Source organism: Platalea leucorodia (assembly GCF_965183815.1).
Source record: "Platalea leucorodia genome assembly, chromosome: 1".
Classification (NCBI taxonomy): domain Eukaryota; kingdom Metazoa; phylum Chordata; class Aves; order Pelecaniformes; family Threskiornithidae; genus Platalea; species Platalea leucorodia.
The window spans coordinates 10,642,435-10,660,834 of NC_138823.1; the positions used below are offsets into that span (position 1 = coordinate 10,642,435).

An 18,400-nucleotide genomic window follows, 5' to 3' on the forward strand; every position below is an offset into this window, starting at 1 on the left:
GAGCATCATGTGCTCCTCTGGCTTCACTGGGAACAGGGAGACAGGCTGCGTCCTCCGCCTGCAAACAGCCTCGAGAACGTGGTTAGAGACTACAGGTTGGTTGTCTGCAGGTATAAACTGGCCTGCTCTGGCTGGCTAAATACATGCTCCAGAGGCTCTGCTGAGAGCCCATGTGGGTCTCTTGGCCACCCAAGCAAGGTAGATGGAGGAGTGTCATCCCAGCATGGGTATCAGGACTGTTTCTGTAAGCTGAAGGTCATTCCTGCAGCACTCTCAACCCTGACTTAGAAAGGCTTGTCTCTGAGGTTAGCTCAGTCCAAGACCTGTCTTCCTGATCATATGGTTTAGGTTTTCCTTTAGCGCTTACCATGGCCGTGAGCTTGCTTATTGCTGAATCACTGGCCTCCTGCAGACCCGCAGGGTTCCACCAGGAGCTGAAGCAGGCTCCCTGGCTCCCGGGCGCTCTCTTTCCCCCGCAACAGCACAGCTCTGGGGGAGGCGGCAGCGGGGAGCGCTGGGAGCAGAGCGCAGCGCTGGCAGTCTGCGGGAATACCGTTGCTGGAGCAGGGATTTCAAATCTGCAGTCAGGCTGTATCTCGCCATGGCTAGGAAGCACTTTGCACCGTGTCTGCAGCTACTCAGCTGTTGGAAGCCTTTGTTCAGTGCTGCTCTGTGTGGAGCTCGATACAGCTTGGATTTCCTTTTGGTGCCTGAGTTCTGTTACTGTCCTTGCTGGGTATATTTTAAAACTCTTCCCCCCAGTGGCTTTTGTTGTTGTTGTTGTTGGTTTTTGAATACTGCACACATTAATTTGTTCCCTTAAGATCTTTCTACATCAAGAGATGCTCAAACTGAGTGTATGTGTGACCTTGTGGTATTAGGTGGGATAAGTCTAGCAGGTAGCTTCAGTTTCCATTCCCAGCAGTTTTTTACGTGGTGCAATCTGCTTTTCTATCATCAAAAATGCAATTTTTATAAAATGCTGGGTTTGATAACTGCTTTGCACAAGTGCTGTCAGATCTACTCCAGAGTATCTAGTGGACAAACTCTTTATTTCTCAAAGGCTTGCTGGATAGAAAGGCAAAACCACCAAGTCTTCTGACTACAGCAGAAAACTAGGAAATTAACCTGAGTCTCGCTAAGACAGCCTTTGTCTCAGCCAGAATTAGGACCCCCCCCCCCCCCATCTGCCTTGTTCCCAGTCTTGAGGTCAAACCTCCTGGCCACAACCCTCTCTATGTAAGAAAAAAATATAGACACTGGTTGTAATCTGTGCTATGAAAATCTAATCTGTGACCTAATTTGTTGTGATACCATGAAGAACCTGTCAGTAGCAATCACTGTAACCCGTGGCACGGACGCACCGCCTGCTTTCCAAGAGCGCTCGCTCGTCGTAGCCTCAGAGAGAGCGGTGTCACACCAAGCATGTACGTCTGGGCTCCTCCGCTGCCAAATTTGGGGAGTAATATGCAGACAACTCTCAGATCACTTTTGTTATTCTTTTAAAATGATAGTGGCACGGGCAGCCTTACTATGCGTGGAAGTGAACCTCTTCTGCAGGCGATCCCTGCAGAACAGGCTGGTTTTAAATGTGCGGGAAGGAAAATGTGGTGCAACCAAAACTGGACAATTTTCCGTGCGTGTTGTGATAGCCATTTACCTGTTAATTGCTCATTCACCTTGTCTGTGGCAGCAACTCGGACGCAACCAACTCGCTGGGTGAGTGGTTAGAGGAGTCACTTGTCCAAACAACTTGGCACCAGTGCGAGCTGAGCTTTCATGGGCTGATTCCCAGAGGGCAAAATTGGCCAGCTTCTGGCACAGAGCCTGTGAGTTAAGTTTGTTCTCCTTTAAGGAAGAAAGCCCAAGATCTTCTGTGGTGTGTGACTGAAACCATAGCACTGCCAATCTTGCTCTACAAGTCTAGAGAAGGAAGGGAGGTTGTACAGGTTGGGAATGCACAAATAATAGGCTGAAAAACTGGGAATCGTATTCCTAGGTCCCTGCACTGCTACATCTGACAGGGAGAAATCTTAACTGAGGAACTACTGCTCTATCAGAAACGGACAGCAGAGCTGGGCTTCCGGCATGATTGTTCTAGAAATAACAGTTCCCTTTTTAAAAAAAATATTATCTTTAAAGTGCTTTACTTGAAAGTACTAAATTAAAATGTGCAGGGGCATGCAGTCTATTAATAACGGCTAAGATCTGTGTCTGTGCTTAGCGAGACATCATCAGTCCGTTTGGACTTTGACAGCCTCTGGGTTACTAGCAGGGTTTTTGGGATCCAGTAAGATGCACGTCCAAAACGCAGCCATCATCTGTGGTCTTACTCCTTCCCTGCTCACCCTCACGGGAGCCACGTGTGCTGCCATTAGGGCATTAGCTCTTACACTTTTTATTTTGAGCCTCCTCTTTATTTTCAGTCCTTGTACACCTCTTGTTCCCCAGTGTACATTAGTCGTATCTTTGCATAGAATACATGCATTTGCATAGTATTTTGTAAAGTCGGTGTCCTTTTACCCACGCTGGGCACTCGGTGCTCAAGTTTAAATGTGTTATTTGTTGATTTTTGTTCGCTCCAGGCTTTTCCCTCCACCCACTCACTTCCTCTGACAAATGTTTCCTCACTTCACCACTTTTTCACACACGTTTCGCGTTCGCAGGGTTGCTGCCCGTTGCGGGCAGGCTCAGCACTTCATTTGCTGTTGACCTCTGCGGGAGATGGGCGACAGATTGGTGTGCGAGAGGAGGAGCAGAGGCAGAGAGAAGGTGCTTGCAGGCGTCGGGGGAAAGGTGCAGCGGCAGGGAGAGGGGGTCTGGGTGCAGGTGTGTTTTGGGACAAGAGGAGCAAAGGCTTATAAACAGGGCGCATGTATGGGTGGAGGGAGGTGAAGGTAGAAGAGAGAGGATGGTTGTATGTGTGTTCAGGGATGGGGCGCAGTGAGACGTCTGTGTGTACGCAGCTGGGAGACGGCAGGGCACACAGGGCTGGCACGCGTGCAAGGTTTAAAGAAGGTGCATGTTCCAGACCCGAATGCATCCAGGCCAGAGGCCCCGCTGCCTTCCTCAGCCCAGCACAGGCAGGCTGGTCTGCTTCCAAGACTTGTTCTTGGAGCTTAATAGCATGTTTTAATGTGCAATTTTTTTCCTATCCACTTCTTATTTCTAACAAAGGTTTCCCTCCTCTCCTTGGACGACACCAATTTCTCAACCACACGGGGTGCATCTGACAGCTTACAACCTGTTAAGAAGAGGGGAAAAAAACACCATAAAAATAGCATCTGTAGTTTTAAATTAGGCAAGGGCTAAAATTAGTAAGAACAGGCCTGTCTGTGGCTGTGCAAACCAGCAGAGAATTAATATTCATCTGATGCTGAGCAAGGCAAGCAGAGGTTTGCAGCTTGCACTTCCTTCGCTTTGTCCCACTCCTGTCCTTGCAGCTTCTCTTCCCTGTAGGGCTCAGTCGCTAGTCAGCAGAGAGCCGTGCAAATGCTGCTAACCTCGTGCCAACACCAATGCTGCTTTCAATGTGAAATGTTACGTCAATGTGAAATGTTAGCAGTAGCCAGAGTGTTTGTACCGCACTCCTTTGATTTCTTTCCTCGGCTGCTATGCGTGCAGCTTTGGATGCGTTGTGCTAAGGTCACTCGTCAGAGCCTTGGATGTGGCCTGAGTCCCACGCTGGGGCCCGGGTCCACCCACCATTTCCTCAGCGAGAAAGGTGTCCCCAAGACACTTGTTCTTGTTTGCTCCCCCCAGTTGTGGTTTACTTTCCTCCCCTGGAATTGTGTTGCTGTTAACAGGGCTGCAGTATAAACCAGTCGCTGAAATAGTTGACATCGCAAGAATAACTCTAGGTTGGTTTGGTTCTTAGCAGGTCCATTTTTCATTTTACATCCTGGCATCGTTTTCATTTGCAGCATGACCCATGCAAACAGGTTTATTCGCGCAAGTTAAAGTGGGCAATAGACTGGTGGGAAAGGGTGGAAACTCGCTGGTGGAGGGGAAAATGATAGGAAAAAAGGATCTTGAGTTGCTGGGGAAGGGAGTTGTGGGAGGGGTGGTTGAGTTGTTTGGCCCTGCTGGAGGTGACAAACGGCTGCAGATCTTGGGAGGGGGTGATGTGTTTGAGGGAGGGGAGAAGAGCAAGAGTCTTCGCCTCTCTCCCCCCTTCCCTGGGAACCGCTGGGCGAGGGCCTGTGCCCGCCCCCAGAGATAAACTCCTGGGAGTGGATGTTCTTCCACCTGTAGCATATCCAGAGGAACTGGAGGTCACTTGGAAATCAAAATTAAACAACGCCTTAGCACAGCTTTGAAAAGTTTATTCAAAGGGCTGGCGTTACTCCAGTGCGGTTAAACTGATGACTTCCCTCCCATAACAGTGCAAGAGAGAGGGCTCTGGCTGGGCTGTCAGCAGCCAGCGGTGGCTGCGGAGCTTCACGTTAGGTGGCAGGGCTGGATTCCTGCCCCTCGCCTTGCTCCCGTCAGAGCACGCAGGGTGCAGAAGCAGGGAGGGCTGCCCAGCGTCAGGCCCATTGCTGCCCAGCAGCCTCTGGCAGGGATCGTGCTGGAGGCCTGTGAAGTGCCTGGGCTGCTGCAGGCGAGGGGCAGCGCTGAGGGACCATCCCAAAATGGGAACAGCCGTGTGGTTGTTCTCTGGAGGACTGCAGCAGCCCGCAGAGGACCTGGAGTTGGCTTGTTTCCCTGGGCTGTGCCTCCTTTGAGCTGCCCCATGGAAGGACAACTGGAGCCTGTCTCTCTCATCCAGCGGGATGCTCCTGACGTGGACAGCTGCTGCCATCGGGGTAGAGTTACGTGATGGATGATTTATGTTCCCCCCAAACTCTTGCCTTGCCAGAGACACAGGGACAGGGAGTAGTGTGGTGGGGAGTATCTGCAATCTGCAAACTCCAGGGACAGTTTGGGTTTTCATGGTGGTGGGTCTGGACCAGTCAACAAAACTTAAGGGGAAAAATTAGGACCTCCATTCCCAAGACTGTTCTGCCAGTCCCAGAACTGAGGAGGGCAGATGCTCCTGCCTGTGAATCCTAACTCCCTCTGAAGGACTAGCTGTATGACCAAATATGATCTTCTGTGCATTAGTAGCTCTGTCTGGCATCCTGCTTACGTTGAGGCCTTAAGAAATATTTACCGTATGCGGCAGTGTTCTCGTGTTAGTGCGCTCTGGGTACCGCAGATACCCACTGGCAGTGGCCTACAGCACTCTGTCAAATGAAGCATTGGTAGGCTTCCCTGTGAATGAAGAAGCCACTCACATCTCTGTTTAAGGGTTGGGACCAAGTTTCCTTCCCAGGATTACAGCTTTGAAAGGAGATTGTTTGGTTTAGGAATAGCTCCAAGTTGCAAAACTTGTACCGGGACTTCTTGCGCCCAGGACAGAATCATAGAATCATTTAGGTTGGAAAAGACCCTTAAGATCATCAAGTCCAACCATAAACCTAACACTGCCAAGTCCACATTAAACCATGTGCCTAAGCACCACATCTACACGTCTTTTAAATACCTGCAGGGCTGGGGACTCAACCACTTCCCTGGGCAGCCTGTGCTAGTGCCTGACTGCCCTTTTGGTGAAGAATTTTTCCTAACACCCAACCTAAACCTCCCCTGGTGCAACTTGAGGCCATTTCCTCTCGTCCTATTGCTTGTTACTTGGGAGAAGAGACCGACCCCCACCTTGCTACAGCCTCCTTTCAGGTAGTTGTAGAGAGCAATAAGGTCTCCCCTCAGCCTCCTCCAGGCTAAACAGCCCCAGCTCCCTCAGCCGCTCCTCATATGACTTGTGCTCTAGGCTCTTCACCAGCTTCGTTGCCCTTCTTTGGACACAGCTGATGGGACATTCTGGTTATTGGCATTACTGTTGTCACATTTATGAGCAAAAATTGCTTTAGGTCCACTTGCACCTGTTCCAGGTCTGCTGCTACCCAGCTGTATGCCTGGATGTAACATGAATCACAGTGCCTCTAAAATACATTTATGCATTCGAAGTATGATTATGCCTAGGACTTGTGGCTGTTCATACCAAAAAAATGGTCTTTTTAACTTGTTGAGGTTCTGTTTGGTCTGTCATCTTTTTCTTAAATATAAACTACTTGATGTGAGAAGCAGTTGGTGGATGTACTCAGAACCCTTGTTCTGTGGGGGAACGCCACCTGGGTGGGGATTGCGAACCCTTGCATGCTTTTGCACCGGGCTCCCATGGGATCACGTAGCTGGTCCAGGACCAGTAAATCTTCCCCCCGCAGACTCCTGCAGCACATCAATCAGTTTGAGGAAGCAAGAGAGGGGAGTGGGGGCCCAGAAGGAAAATACTACGCTCCAGTGAGCATGCAGAAAAGGACTGACCCTGACAACCTTGTGTGCCTGCTGATGCCACTGGCAGGCTGGAGCGCTTATCCAGAGCCCTTGGAGAGGACCATCTGATACAAGGCCACCAAAAAGATCACGGCTTATCAGCACGTTGCCCAGCACTGTAAGGATTTGTAGCTGTTCCTGGGCTGTTGTTTTCATAGAGATGAATACGGTCGTTTGCATATTGCACAGGGTTTGGGATTCTCCTCTTAACTCCGTTGGGCACCGTTGTACGTGTGTTTGCGAGGGACGTCGCGTTCTCAGTCAGCACCCAAATCGGTCTAACTTCCCCTGGGCAGTGGCTCCCAGAAATGCAACCCCATCTCCGCCAGCCCTGCTGGGGAAGGGGAAGGGCAGAGGCTGCTCTGCAGCGGGACCTCGGCGAGGAACTTCCCCTGCGTTTGTTCTCCTGCCCTGGTTCCTCATGCATGAGACGATCCGAGTCCTCACGTTCCCCCTGTCATGGGACATTCACCAGCTGGGATTTCTGCAACAGGGGATGCTCATGTCCACCCAAGAGGAGCCTTGGGCTTCCTGTGAAATCCCCCTCTGAAATAATAACACACACCCCATCCAAATTACAACCCACGTGTCTGGCATGCCCCGGCACGTCATCAGCCCTGCTGCTGGGGAGACTTTGGGGGGCAGCCAGAAGGTGTCCTTGCTGCTGGGGGAAACCAGAGGCAGCCCCCACCGGCCCTGCCTGCTGGGGGGCAGCACGGGGAGCAGATGCCCCTTCACTCCCCTCTGTCGGGAGCTGTACCACAGCGGGAGAGGAGGAGGGTGAGCCTTGTTTCTGCTCCCGGTACCCTGCCTACAGCCGTGCCAGTGCATCCCAAGCCTTGGTCCAAGCGCAGGTGGTGATAGTGAAGACCCAGTTGAGACCCAGCAACTTGCCAAGTTAGTCCTTCTCCAGAGGTGCTCCAGGCCTGTCCTACCCTCTTCTGCGGGATGGAGCCCAAACCGACACTCCGGCTTCATTGGGCTTTGTTAAGGTTTGACCTACCAGGAACTCATTATCTGTAAGGCAGTTGTGGATGTGCCCTAAACGTTTGTTAAGAGCGTCTTTCTCACAGTGTGCTGAATAATTGCTGAGCTGGAAGAGTGGCCAGAGCCTCTGGGAACCAGGCAAGCTACCGCCTCTTGGTGTGTTTTGTTTTGTTTCCTGGGCTCTTCTGTTGGGCTCCAGTCCTACCGTGAATTTCACTGACACCAGTAAAACAGTGGGAACTCCCCCAGGTGGAGCTCAGGGCTCTTTGGAGATGAAAGCGTATCCGATAGTGTGAAAGACATAATTTCAGAGGTCACTGAAACTCGGTCTTTTATCCCAAAGCCTCCGTTTGCCCTAGACACTATTATTGCAAGTGCAATAGGTGAATTTAGGTTCCAGCCCCATGGGAGGATGTACCAGTTAATACAGAGAACTTCAGAAATTGCCCTTCCTTTCTCTGATGTCACTTTAATCCCTTGAGTGTCCAGAGGTTAAAAGATATTTGATGAACATACTAAACATTCATTGCACATTTCTTTTCCAGTATCCAGCTGACCTCAAATCCTGAATGAAATAAATTTGCATTTGTTTCTAAAAGTGTCTCATTTTGTGACTCAAAATGTCAACACATTTGAAAATGGTCCCACATGAGACGTTTGTATCTCTTGGAGTTTAAATTGCTGGATCAATTTCCCATTAATACTAAGGGTATTTAAAGGACAAATTCTCTGCCTACTGCAGTGAAAATTTAGCCCGAGGTATGACATTTCACCTGCCACTGAGTGTAAGATTGTTGAATATAATGGACTGGAATAGCTAGATTTGCACATACTGGTAACAAAAGAGGGTGAGCAGTGGATCGCATTACAGAAAACCTTGCCTCTTTTTTTTTTTTCCCCTCCTCCTTTTTCAGCCATCAAAACTTGCATCCTCTTTGCGATTTATATTACTGCACTATCCAGAAGCCCCTGCCTCAATTTGGGCACAGTTTAATCATGTACTGTGTGAGTGGATAAAGAGAGCCCTGAAGAGCTTCCACTCAAATAGGCGTGAAGAAATGGGAGCACCAGGGTACATCCAAGGTCTCATAGCTGAGCAGCGGCTGCAAAGCCTGGCTCCAGCTTCACCGGTTCCTGCGCTGGACCACAGAGCTACGAGCCCTGGGGCTTTGCCACAGCTTGTCTGCTCTTCAGCGTGGCTCTGTCCCGAGTTAGAAGAAAGGAGGAGGACAGTTGGCAAGCCTCGACTCCCTCCTCCTCAAATGAAATACGGGGGCAACTGGAACAAGCTATCAGCACACTAAAGCAGACAGTATAGCTGCAAATAATTTGAACCCAGGGGCATGGGGAACCTGAGCCTGCGCTAAGGCATGTTTACCCGAGGCAGTGCCAACATAACCTAGGAGAACATACCATAAAATTGCACCATACTGTCCCTCCCTTGCGCTATCACGGAAACCAGATGCCAGGATGGAAAAGCACCAGGAGTTGAATAAAACAGCTTCAAGTGTCAGAGAGCCCTGCTCAGCCCTACCTTCTGCTGCAGGCCATCTATGCTTCCCGGCATTCCCTGGTCTCTTGCCAATTCCCATCAACAGCTGTGGTTTGTGGTTGTAATGCTCAGCATTTGTCTCCTCTTTCTCCTAGCAGACCTGCATCAGAGCTAGATGTGCAGCATGTAGCAGTTTGGGAGTCCCGGGACTCCCAGAACTGGCCTCCAAGCATGAAATCAAATCCTCCTTTACTCCTTGATCTTCCCCAAGGTCTGAGACACGGCAAGTGTGGGTTTGTAAGTCTTCTGGGCCCTTCCGGTGGGCTTTGTGAGGAAAGGCTGTAACAGAGTGCTTTGTAATACATTATTTTGTTTCTTTTCAAGAACAAGAAAGTGCCAGTAGTAAATCTAAAGCCGGACTGCCAGCCCAGAAGCAGACTACTTAGTGCATTTAGCAGATAAAATGTTCTTCACTCTACCATGCTTATTCCCAGTTTTTGTGTCTATGTATTACTGTTGAGGCTGCAGTTTGAGTAGGAGCGGCTCCAAGATGTAAGTAAGCGTCTGTTAGGAATCCCGCTCCTTGTTTCAGGAGGCCCCAGAAGTTCATTAGATGTTTAATAGCTTCCAGTCACTGCTGTGCTGGATGGACCTGAACTGGCGACCGAGAGGGGAAAGGTTCTCTCGCACATTTACAAACCCTGAGGCATCTGTTCCCCAGACACAGATTTGTCTAATTCCCCTAAACCACTGATGACCTGCCCTGAAATGATACTCTCATTCCCTTAGGAAATCCCTTGGGTTGCTATCAAGTAGATGATAGTTATTTTTGGGTTCTTTCCCAGAGAGAGTGCACTGTATTGCTCTGAACCCTACACACCAAATAAATACATCATCGGACTGTAGGAAAGGTCCAAAAAGCTTTATTGAAGGGGAAACAGATTATTAATAATTAAGGATAGTTCACTGTATTGTTTTTGAGCCAAGTAAAGCTAATAGAGCTTTTTTATAGCAGAGATAAAAGTGTAGAATATCAAGACTGAATTGATTGCAACATTTAATGGCAACATAAAAGTCAATTAATGAATTGCAATGGTTAACTCTGCATTAAAGTGGAACGTGCAGCTCCCAAGCAATGTATTAAGCATTTTTAAGGATTACAAAAAGCAAACAGAAAAAAAAAACCCCAAAACTATTGACTAGTAAACGCCTATATTATTTTTTTCCTGGGAGAGAAGCTCATATGACCATATTTTTAATTCTTTTATCCTAAAGCTCTGGGTGCATGTATGCATGTGCTTTTCCCATAGCACCTTTCAGAATTAAATAAAGCCTTTACAAGAAGTTGATCAGTGATTAATTCTAACAAAATTCTCTGAGGGCTGCCTGCGATTTCTCGTGGCAGGGAGGACGGTAGTGCGGAGAGAAGAGGCTTTGCCAGATGCCTTTGTAAGAAAGGCTCTAAACGAGGAGAGTTCCAAACTGCTACGTGTTTGAACCACCCCGTGTTGTTTATTATCTACCCAATTACAGTTTCCTAATTTAAGAGTGTATTTTCTATTTCTCTGCCATAACGGAAGAACATAGCATTGAAAAGAGAAAACAGAATCATTGGGTGGAATAGCTGTACTTCTGGAGGATGAGGAAGGTTTTAAGGTGTTCTGCATTAAAAAAATAAAAGGTTTACTGCAGAATAAACCTGCAGCCATTCCTTCTCACCAACAGTCATTACACTGTAATTTTGTCCCGTTGCAGCCTTTCCAAAACCATCCATTTTTTCTGAAACCTTTGTCCAAGCCTCAGTCTGAGACGAGGTCTTTTCCTGCACTGCCGTTTCCTGCTCTCCGCCGTATTTCGTGGTAGCCATTCAGTCTTCCAGTGGGCACACATGCCCCCTCCTTGCCATCTGGCCACATTCAGGTCCCCTGAGTACAGGTCCCTCTGCACTAAACCCAAGCGTGTCACACTCATCTGCAAAACCTTTCACAAGCTCGGGGCCAGAGTCTGTCATCCAAAAAGCGTTATGCCTTAGGACAGAAGTGACCCCATTAAAAACATTTAGAAGCATGCGTACTTAGGGCTGTCTCGCTGCCCTTATGTTTCTCTCTGCTCTCGCATGGTTCCCCAGGCCCTTTCACATCCCTGCTTCGGTTGGTCTTCTTTGAGCAAGCCATAGAAATGTGATGTTCTCTACATCCACCCCTACCATCCTTTGAAAGTAATATTCAACAGATAAATAATTAGGATTAAAATAATAATGGGAGCATGAAGCAGCTGGTACCATTTGCCTTTTTTTTAGACAAGAATAAGATATAATTGAAAAATAAAGAGTCCTGTGAACAGTGTAACTAATGAATCCTAATTTTCTCCCGATTTGGGTTCTGTGTGCCCTGCATTTTCTGCTGGAGCTTTCTCAGTGCAAAACTTCTGGGCCCTTCCCTGTTCCCAGCTCTCCTCTTCCCTGCCATGCTCCCAGTGCCTCCGCTGCAGTTCCCCCCAGTCTCCGTCTTACATCTTGCCAGCTGGGCAAGGGGTGGCACGTGCAGGTTGACTGGGCAGTGCACACATGCTGCTTAGTGTCCAGCATCATAGCATCACAAGATTTCCAGGGGAAGGCAGGCTGTATGTCCTGGGACAGGGAGTATTGCTAGCTGGCACAGGCCAAGGTCTCACTGGCAACCTAGAGCCAGCTCTGAATGATCAGCCTCGCTGGGAAGCACGTTGTAGAGATGCTGTACTGCTCCGTCGTTTAACTTGGGTTGGTTGGCTTAGACCTAGCTTGGTGACTGCGGTAGGACATTGTATTTTGCCACGTGGAGACATGTCACTACAGTGGTAGAAAACCAACGTGTACAACTGATCACAGTATTTATGTTTTCCTCCCGTCAATGACGTAGACTGCGAGCTGCTTGCAGCAGGAATCGCAGCAGCATTTCTGTACGGCACCATGCAAACCTTTCCAACATAGTTTTTTACGTATAAAGTTATTGAAGTTTAATGGTATCACTTTAGGCACTTAGAAACTATCAGAATGGGAGGTACCACTGGCAGGCTACCTAGTCTTCTCGCTTAACGTCATACAAGAAGTCCAAGGCCAGAAACACAGTCTAAGCTTCTCTGAGTTATGGCCTAGTACCTCACAAGAGAAGACCATTTTGCTTCTTTCCACTTTTTAGCTTGTTCACTGCCTGAGACAGGAATCAATTACAATAAGGAGTAGTAGTATTATTATTGAGTATGAACATGTATTTAAAAAAACCCACTGGTTTGTGATGCGTTCCTGTAGAGGCAGCGTGGTCACGGTGGGCAGCTGCTTGTTCTAGGCTGATCACTAACATAACATGCGCCTAAGCTCCGACTTCAGAAACCCAGATGTCGCAAATGGGACTGTATCCGGGTTGGTATAAACAGGCACAGAATGTTTCCCAGCTCACGCGTGAGGTTTATCAGCTGGACATGAAAAATATCTTTTCATCAGTTGGGTAAGCTCAGAATAAGTTTAAGTAATTGCAGTGTGCAATGTCAGGTTTACTGCCTTTTCTTGCTAACTGAATATTTGACAGCTGCATCTGGTGCTAGATTTAGTCCTAGGTGCCATATTCATGCTCAGGAAAAAGGAAGAGAAAGACGTCTGGTGTGCAGTGTTTCAGTTGCTCAGCAAAGGAAGCGTTTAAGCACGTGCCTAAATGCTTTGTTTTACGGCAGCCTTCATCTGCGCCCAGTCTGTCCCTCACAGATTACAGAACGGGGAAGAGTCCTGGCTTTCCATTTCCTCTGCTAGCAAACTCTTTGCAGCGAGAGACTTTTGCTTATGTGAGCAGTAAGGACTCTCTTTCTGTCCTAGCTACCCTGGCTTCCTAACATGATCATTCTCAAAGACTTTTCTTTGTAAACCAAATATACCTACCATGCGGGTGACGGGTGACTGGGAATTTCTTAACCCACAGAAAAAGAGTGCTACCTACCCACTTCATATAAGGTCACTGGATAGTCTACAAGAAAATGTGTACTGATGGGGAAAGGGTTTCTTCGAAGTTCTTTACATTCAGCAATTGGGTGCACGAAATTTATTTTAATGTCTGCTGCTCTTTGGAGCATATTGACGGAGTTGCATTAAGTTAACAGTAAAATGGGATACAGCAGATGACTGTATCATAACCGTGTTATTTTAAAGAGGTAGATATAGTTGGTGAGCCAATAACTAAATCATAGTCTTTTTTCTCTCATTATTCAGTAGCCTTGTACTCAACGTCACTTCGATCACAAACGAAGGTGAATTTGGTTTATAGTAGTTGCAAAACCAGTCCAGGTTTTGATCAGCTAAATTGAATTCCGCTTTTCAGATGGGAACAAACAGCCAGGTCCTTTCAAACCGAACTAGCGGTGCGAGGACAGAACAGTGGCAACAGTGGCACGGTCGTGCCACCGGAGACTGAGGAACACATCCCATGGGATGCAGCCCGAGGGCTCAGCTTGTCCTTGCTTGCGTCTCGCCCAGCAATGCCTAACACTGTTGTTTTGTGAAGTCCGTGTTTATTCACTGGATTTTGAAGTGGGCCCCTGAGACTGATACTCTCCAGAGCCCTTCCCAGAGGTGCGTTAATTAACTTACCTACTTCCCCACCAAAGATTGCAACATCTCCTGTGAGCTGAAGAGGAAACCGGGTACCGCTGTAGCAAAGGAAACAGCTGAGACAAAGTGAAACGGTCTCTTCGCAGTGTCCCTTGGCAACACCCAGGCACAGCCCGAAAATCACTTACGAGCCAAAAGCTGTTCTGAGGGTTTCTAATAACAAACGAATTAAGCACTTTGGGGAAAAAGAAAAAAAAAAGAGCAATAAACAAAAAACCTTCAATGATTACATCACTACCAAGGATGTGATAAAAGTAAAATACCAGTCTCATGCTCCTGAGGTAGGCAGAATTCTCAATGAAATCGATGAATATTTGTTTCCATCAAGGCAGCACAATTGCGTTTGCTCAAAAAAAAAAAAAAAAACCCAAAAAAAGTTGGGTTCTCTTCCAGAGAGTCATGAAACAGTCTAGCCCTCTTAAATATTGCCTTCCCTGTTCTCTGAAACATTGATTCTGTCCATTAACTGGAATACTATTATGCTGCTGATTGATCTGAAGCATTTGGGGGGGGGAAAGGCTTGTGAGAAAGTTCCAGTTCAGATATATGGTTTATTTCCTACCGTGGTCCTGGTGGGTTACTTTGTTTTATAAACTGGCTTGACTGAGGGCTAATGGGAGGTCAAGTGAAACGCCTGCCACTACATCACTCCCCGATTCGCAGCCTCCCCTGACTTAGTGAAGCACTTACTTAAAGGCACGAACTACTACCCAGAGTGAATAAATCCAGTGACATTTAGGAGCTTTGCTGAAGAAAGGCGCCTTTCGTACGAGCAGAGGGGATGACCCAGCACCGGCTGAAGCAATCGTAGCTCTTCCACCACACTGAGCAAACCTCTGTTGAAGAATGGGTTTATCTTGGGTTTTTCCTCACCTGAGTGCCAGAAATTCAGAAGCGCAGTCTGTGGCCATGACCTCCTGAACTTGGTAATGCTGGATTATCTCGATTGCTTGGGCCTCTTCTCTTGCTGGCCAGCTCACCTGTTTGCTAGCAGCATGGGTTTTACCACTGCGATTGCTCAAAGTAATTCTCAGTGCAATGGTGTCCATGCAGTGGTCGCTCAAGAAATTCTGTATTTCACAAACTTTAATAAGCGGCTTAAAGATGTCAGTGTCTAATACCGTGTTCTGCTCTACTCTGTACCAGGTCTGCTACTCTAATGTATCTTTCTATTTTCCAGTAGAGATAAAATATGATTAAAATAGCTGCAGTTCCTCTTTTCATCTTCCCTTATGATTACTGGTCTACAGTCTTCTTTCTAATGCAGGCTTAACACCTGCCATTTTCTCCTTATTCCTCTTTTTGCTTCCCTGTCTCATATGGCTGAGCTGTACTGTTGAGGAAAGGCAGCAAAATGTAAAAACAAAAGAGCTTTATACTGTAAAATCACCATTATCTTTAATCATGGTTCAACACTGTACTCTCCTGCGTCATTTGACTTAAAGAAGCTTTCATTAATCGAGAGCGTGCTGCATCTATTAGCTGAGGCTCCCCACCCAAAGAGGCCGTGCTGATCGCTTGCAGGGAGCAATTGCATCAACAGATGAGTGAACTCGAAAATAATCTCAGACTTTGTAGTGGCAGAAGAGGAGATGACTAATGTAATGAGTCACGTGAAGTGGCGGGGGCACGGCACGAGGAGAGGACAGACTTTCACCAGGTCTGTCAGAGCAAAAAGAATCAACTTCTGAAGCGCCTCCGTTTCCCCACTTGCCACCTAAATAGTGAAATGACCTTCTGCGGGGGGAAAGGCGTTTTGAGATTGAGAGCGCCTGTCTCTGTGCAACTATAAAGCACTGTAATTGTTTGGCATTACAGTATCTGGAAGCACTTCAGGCATCCTTGTAAGCATCCAATGATTTGACCTTGGCTTTTTGTTTTGTCTGCGCTTTTCAAAATTTATGTAGATCATTCATATTTTGTCGCAACTGTTTATATTTCTGAAGAGCTACATTTATATCAGAGGATTTGTACTACCCCAAACGAAAGCCCTAAACATCGCTGTAGTGTGAACATGACTGCTTCTGCAATCCCTCATCTACTAGCCGTGCACTTGAGAAGGTGGAGAAATCTGGAAGGGGGAGGGCAAAGCCTGATGTTAGCTTTATCCGAACTGGAGGGTGCTATGAACCACAACAGTGTACCAAGGGATCTCCGCGAAGCTGCCTCTCTTTTCCATTCTTGAAATTTTGCTGTAAGAAATCTCTTTTTAAAAATTAAAATCTTTGGGTATAGGATGCTTACTTTCTATTTTCATCCATGTAATGGCAAAGTTATTGGTGTCCCCTGCCCCAAGTCAAACGGGGCTGCTGTCAGCAGGCAGTGCGCCCTATTGTCCCTGCGGAGTACGAATGGGAGAGGATGGTGATGACTCCCTGTCCTCCTTTTGACTTTCTCCCTTAGGCTACCATTAAGCTTAAAAGTAGCCAAAGTATTCTAACTGTGCAGGGCACCTAAGGGCGGGTTTGCTTCTGTGGTTTTACTTACCTCTCCGGCCATCTATATATAAAATAAAGTCATCTTTTGTCAGTGGTATATATGCGCATGTATACAGTACATACACATCCAATAATACATTTGGAGCTTAATAATCTTTGCTCTATGAAAATGCTCTGACCTGTTTTCTTTCCTAAGTGTCAGCTATACCTACCTGGCAGCAATACTCCTACTAACAAAACAATCCACAGGCATTTAGCAGCTAAGAGCAGTTATGTTCTGTCACCACTCCTTTATTTTATGATACTAGCTGGCATATATAATCTCTAATTTTGTCTTTTATATTTATCACAGTAATAACCTGGTAAAATAATTTTCTATTCAGAAGAAGCAATTAAGAAATTAAAAGTGAAGGCAGAACTAATAAAAAATTGGTGTTTTTTTAGTCATGCAACATTTTCCAGAGTGTTCATAATTTTTTATGCTTCAGTTATTACGTGGGATGTGGATGTCTTAGTATGCAGCTGCTGTTAAAACGTCAGTGATGCTCAGGGTCTGGGCATTCTTACTTGTATTTCTGAAAGATGAGAGAACCAAATCAAGGGTACCTTACAGTTTTGGAGAGTCCTAAAGAGTCAATATCATTATGAACCCGCTTATAATTTCAGTAGGAAATCTTCCTTGTCTCACCCCACCCTGCCAAGCCCCAACCACTTTATCATGTTACGAGCATCAAAAATCGTTCATCCCTGAGGCTGGTTGTATGGTTTCCTTAGGTCTGTGTAACAGGACAAAGTTCTGTAGTATGAGAGAGGAGAGCCCCCGGGTTTGTATTAAGCCCACGCGATAACGAGTCCAACGTAAGCTCAGAGCATGAGTCTGCTTCCCTTGAATTCAGTTCCGTGGGACCTGGGTCGCCTCCTGCCTGGCACACAGACTTTCAAAGGTCTGCGGACTTCAGAGAAGAAGATGTGGTAGTGACCTGCCATCGTCTCAGGAAGGAGGGTGCATCGATCTACAGTTCCAGATTTGTATCCGCTAGTTGCAAAAAATCTTCCGTAGCAGAAGTGAAAAGTCATGTCAAGCACTTAGTTTTGCCTACCCACTTAGACAAATCAAGCACAAGCAGAACTGGGACTTCTCTTCTTCTGCCATTCTGCCTGTAAGTTGCTTCTGTGAAAAACTCATTTCGTATCTCCTTGGACATCTCCCGTTTGCTCCAATCTTCCCTAACCTCCCGGAGCCTTCAAGGCTTGCCTGCGCCCTCCCCCTTCCCTGCTTCGGTGAAGGCAGCAGACAGGTACGTGGTGTGCCAGCCCTGCCCTTGCCCGAATGTTACCCAAGGACCAAAACTAAAGCGCGGTGATTTCCTTCGAGTTCAGCAAGCAGGTTTTGCAGCTGAACTGTACTCACGAATGGCGTCCTTTATATCCCAGCATACTCTCTTATCTAGAACACTTCAAAGTTATTAGTGTAGTGAATCCACGTATCTTGAATCCTACCACGTTACGAGAGGAACTCAGTTTTCTCAGTTTTAAGTCAACATACATACAGGTACGAAAGTAAAAAGAAGAGAAATACATTGACATAGAAATAAAACTCTGAGGTCCTTTCCATTTTCGTTCTTTCTCAGAGTGGGTTTGGGGGAACGTGGTATTCACTAATATTTGGCAGTTGTCACACTGGTATTTGGCTTCTGAAGAGAAAGTAGCCGAAGTGGTTAGGCTTTCAGGTTAGACTTTCAGGTGGTTGGTTTGCCTCTTTCAGGTTGAATAATCCCCTGTATCGGTATGCTGCTGCCCGGCTGTCCCGCTCGGGCTCTGGCCCGAAGGCGGTGTCAGCCGTCCCTCGGCTTCAGGACAGCCATTCAACGTGAAGGCCAGATGAGGCTTCATGGCAAAATTTTTAAAATAGTTGTCTAGATTCCAGGTTACTTCAAGGAAAAACCAAGCAGAACTTGTTATTTTTCTTTCTCTGGGTGTATATGTGTAACTTTAGTAAAGAAGCAAGCCCCAAAACAGGGTATTTGTGCTATCCCTCGGCTTTGGCAAATGTATCCATACCAGAAGTAGTTCGGGGTGTGCGATGTGCCAGCGTAACGACACCAAAATCCCAGTTGTGACACAGGCAAGGCAAAGGTGAAGCCTTCCTCTCCACGTATGCATCCTAGTGATGAAAGTACATAATTAAGTCCATGAAATGCCCTTAAAATATAGTTTTGTGTTTCTTAACGCATTTTGCGTATCTTTTACGTTTCAGGGGAGATGGGGAGCGGCGCGGCCTCGGCCGGGACGGCACGGGGCCTTCGTCCCGCGGGGCTCTGGCAGCACAGAGCTCACCGAGGGATGTAACGTTCCGCTGTTTTTTGCTTAGATCTTACAACACGATCCACCTGGGAAGACACTTATGCGCGACTTTCAGTCAGCAACTCCACTTTTTGCAAAGAAGGAGCCTTATTTTCTTTCCCATCATGGCTT

The 18,400-nt window shown here is 47.2% G+C and overlaps 1 protein-coding gene across 1 annotated transcript in view; it reads left to right on the forward strand.

Moving 5' to 3' along the window:
• The window catches only part of CYRIB (CYFIP related Rac1 interactor B), a 102,166-nt gene that overhangs the window by 2,778 nt on the left and 80,988 nt on the right, over positions 1 to 18,400 (forward strand). The window lies entirely within an intron of this gene.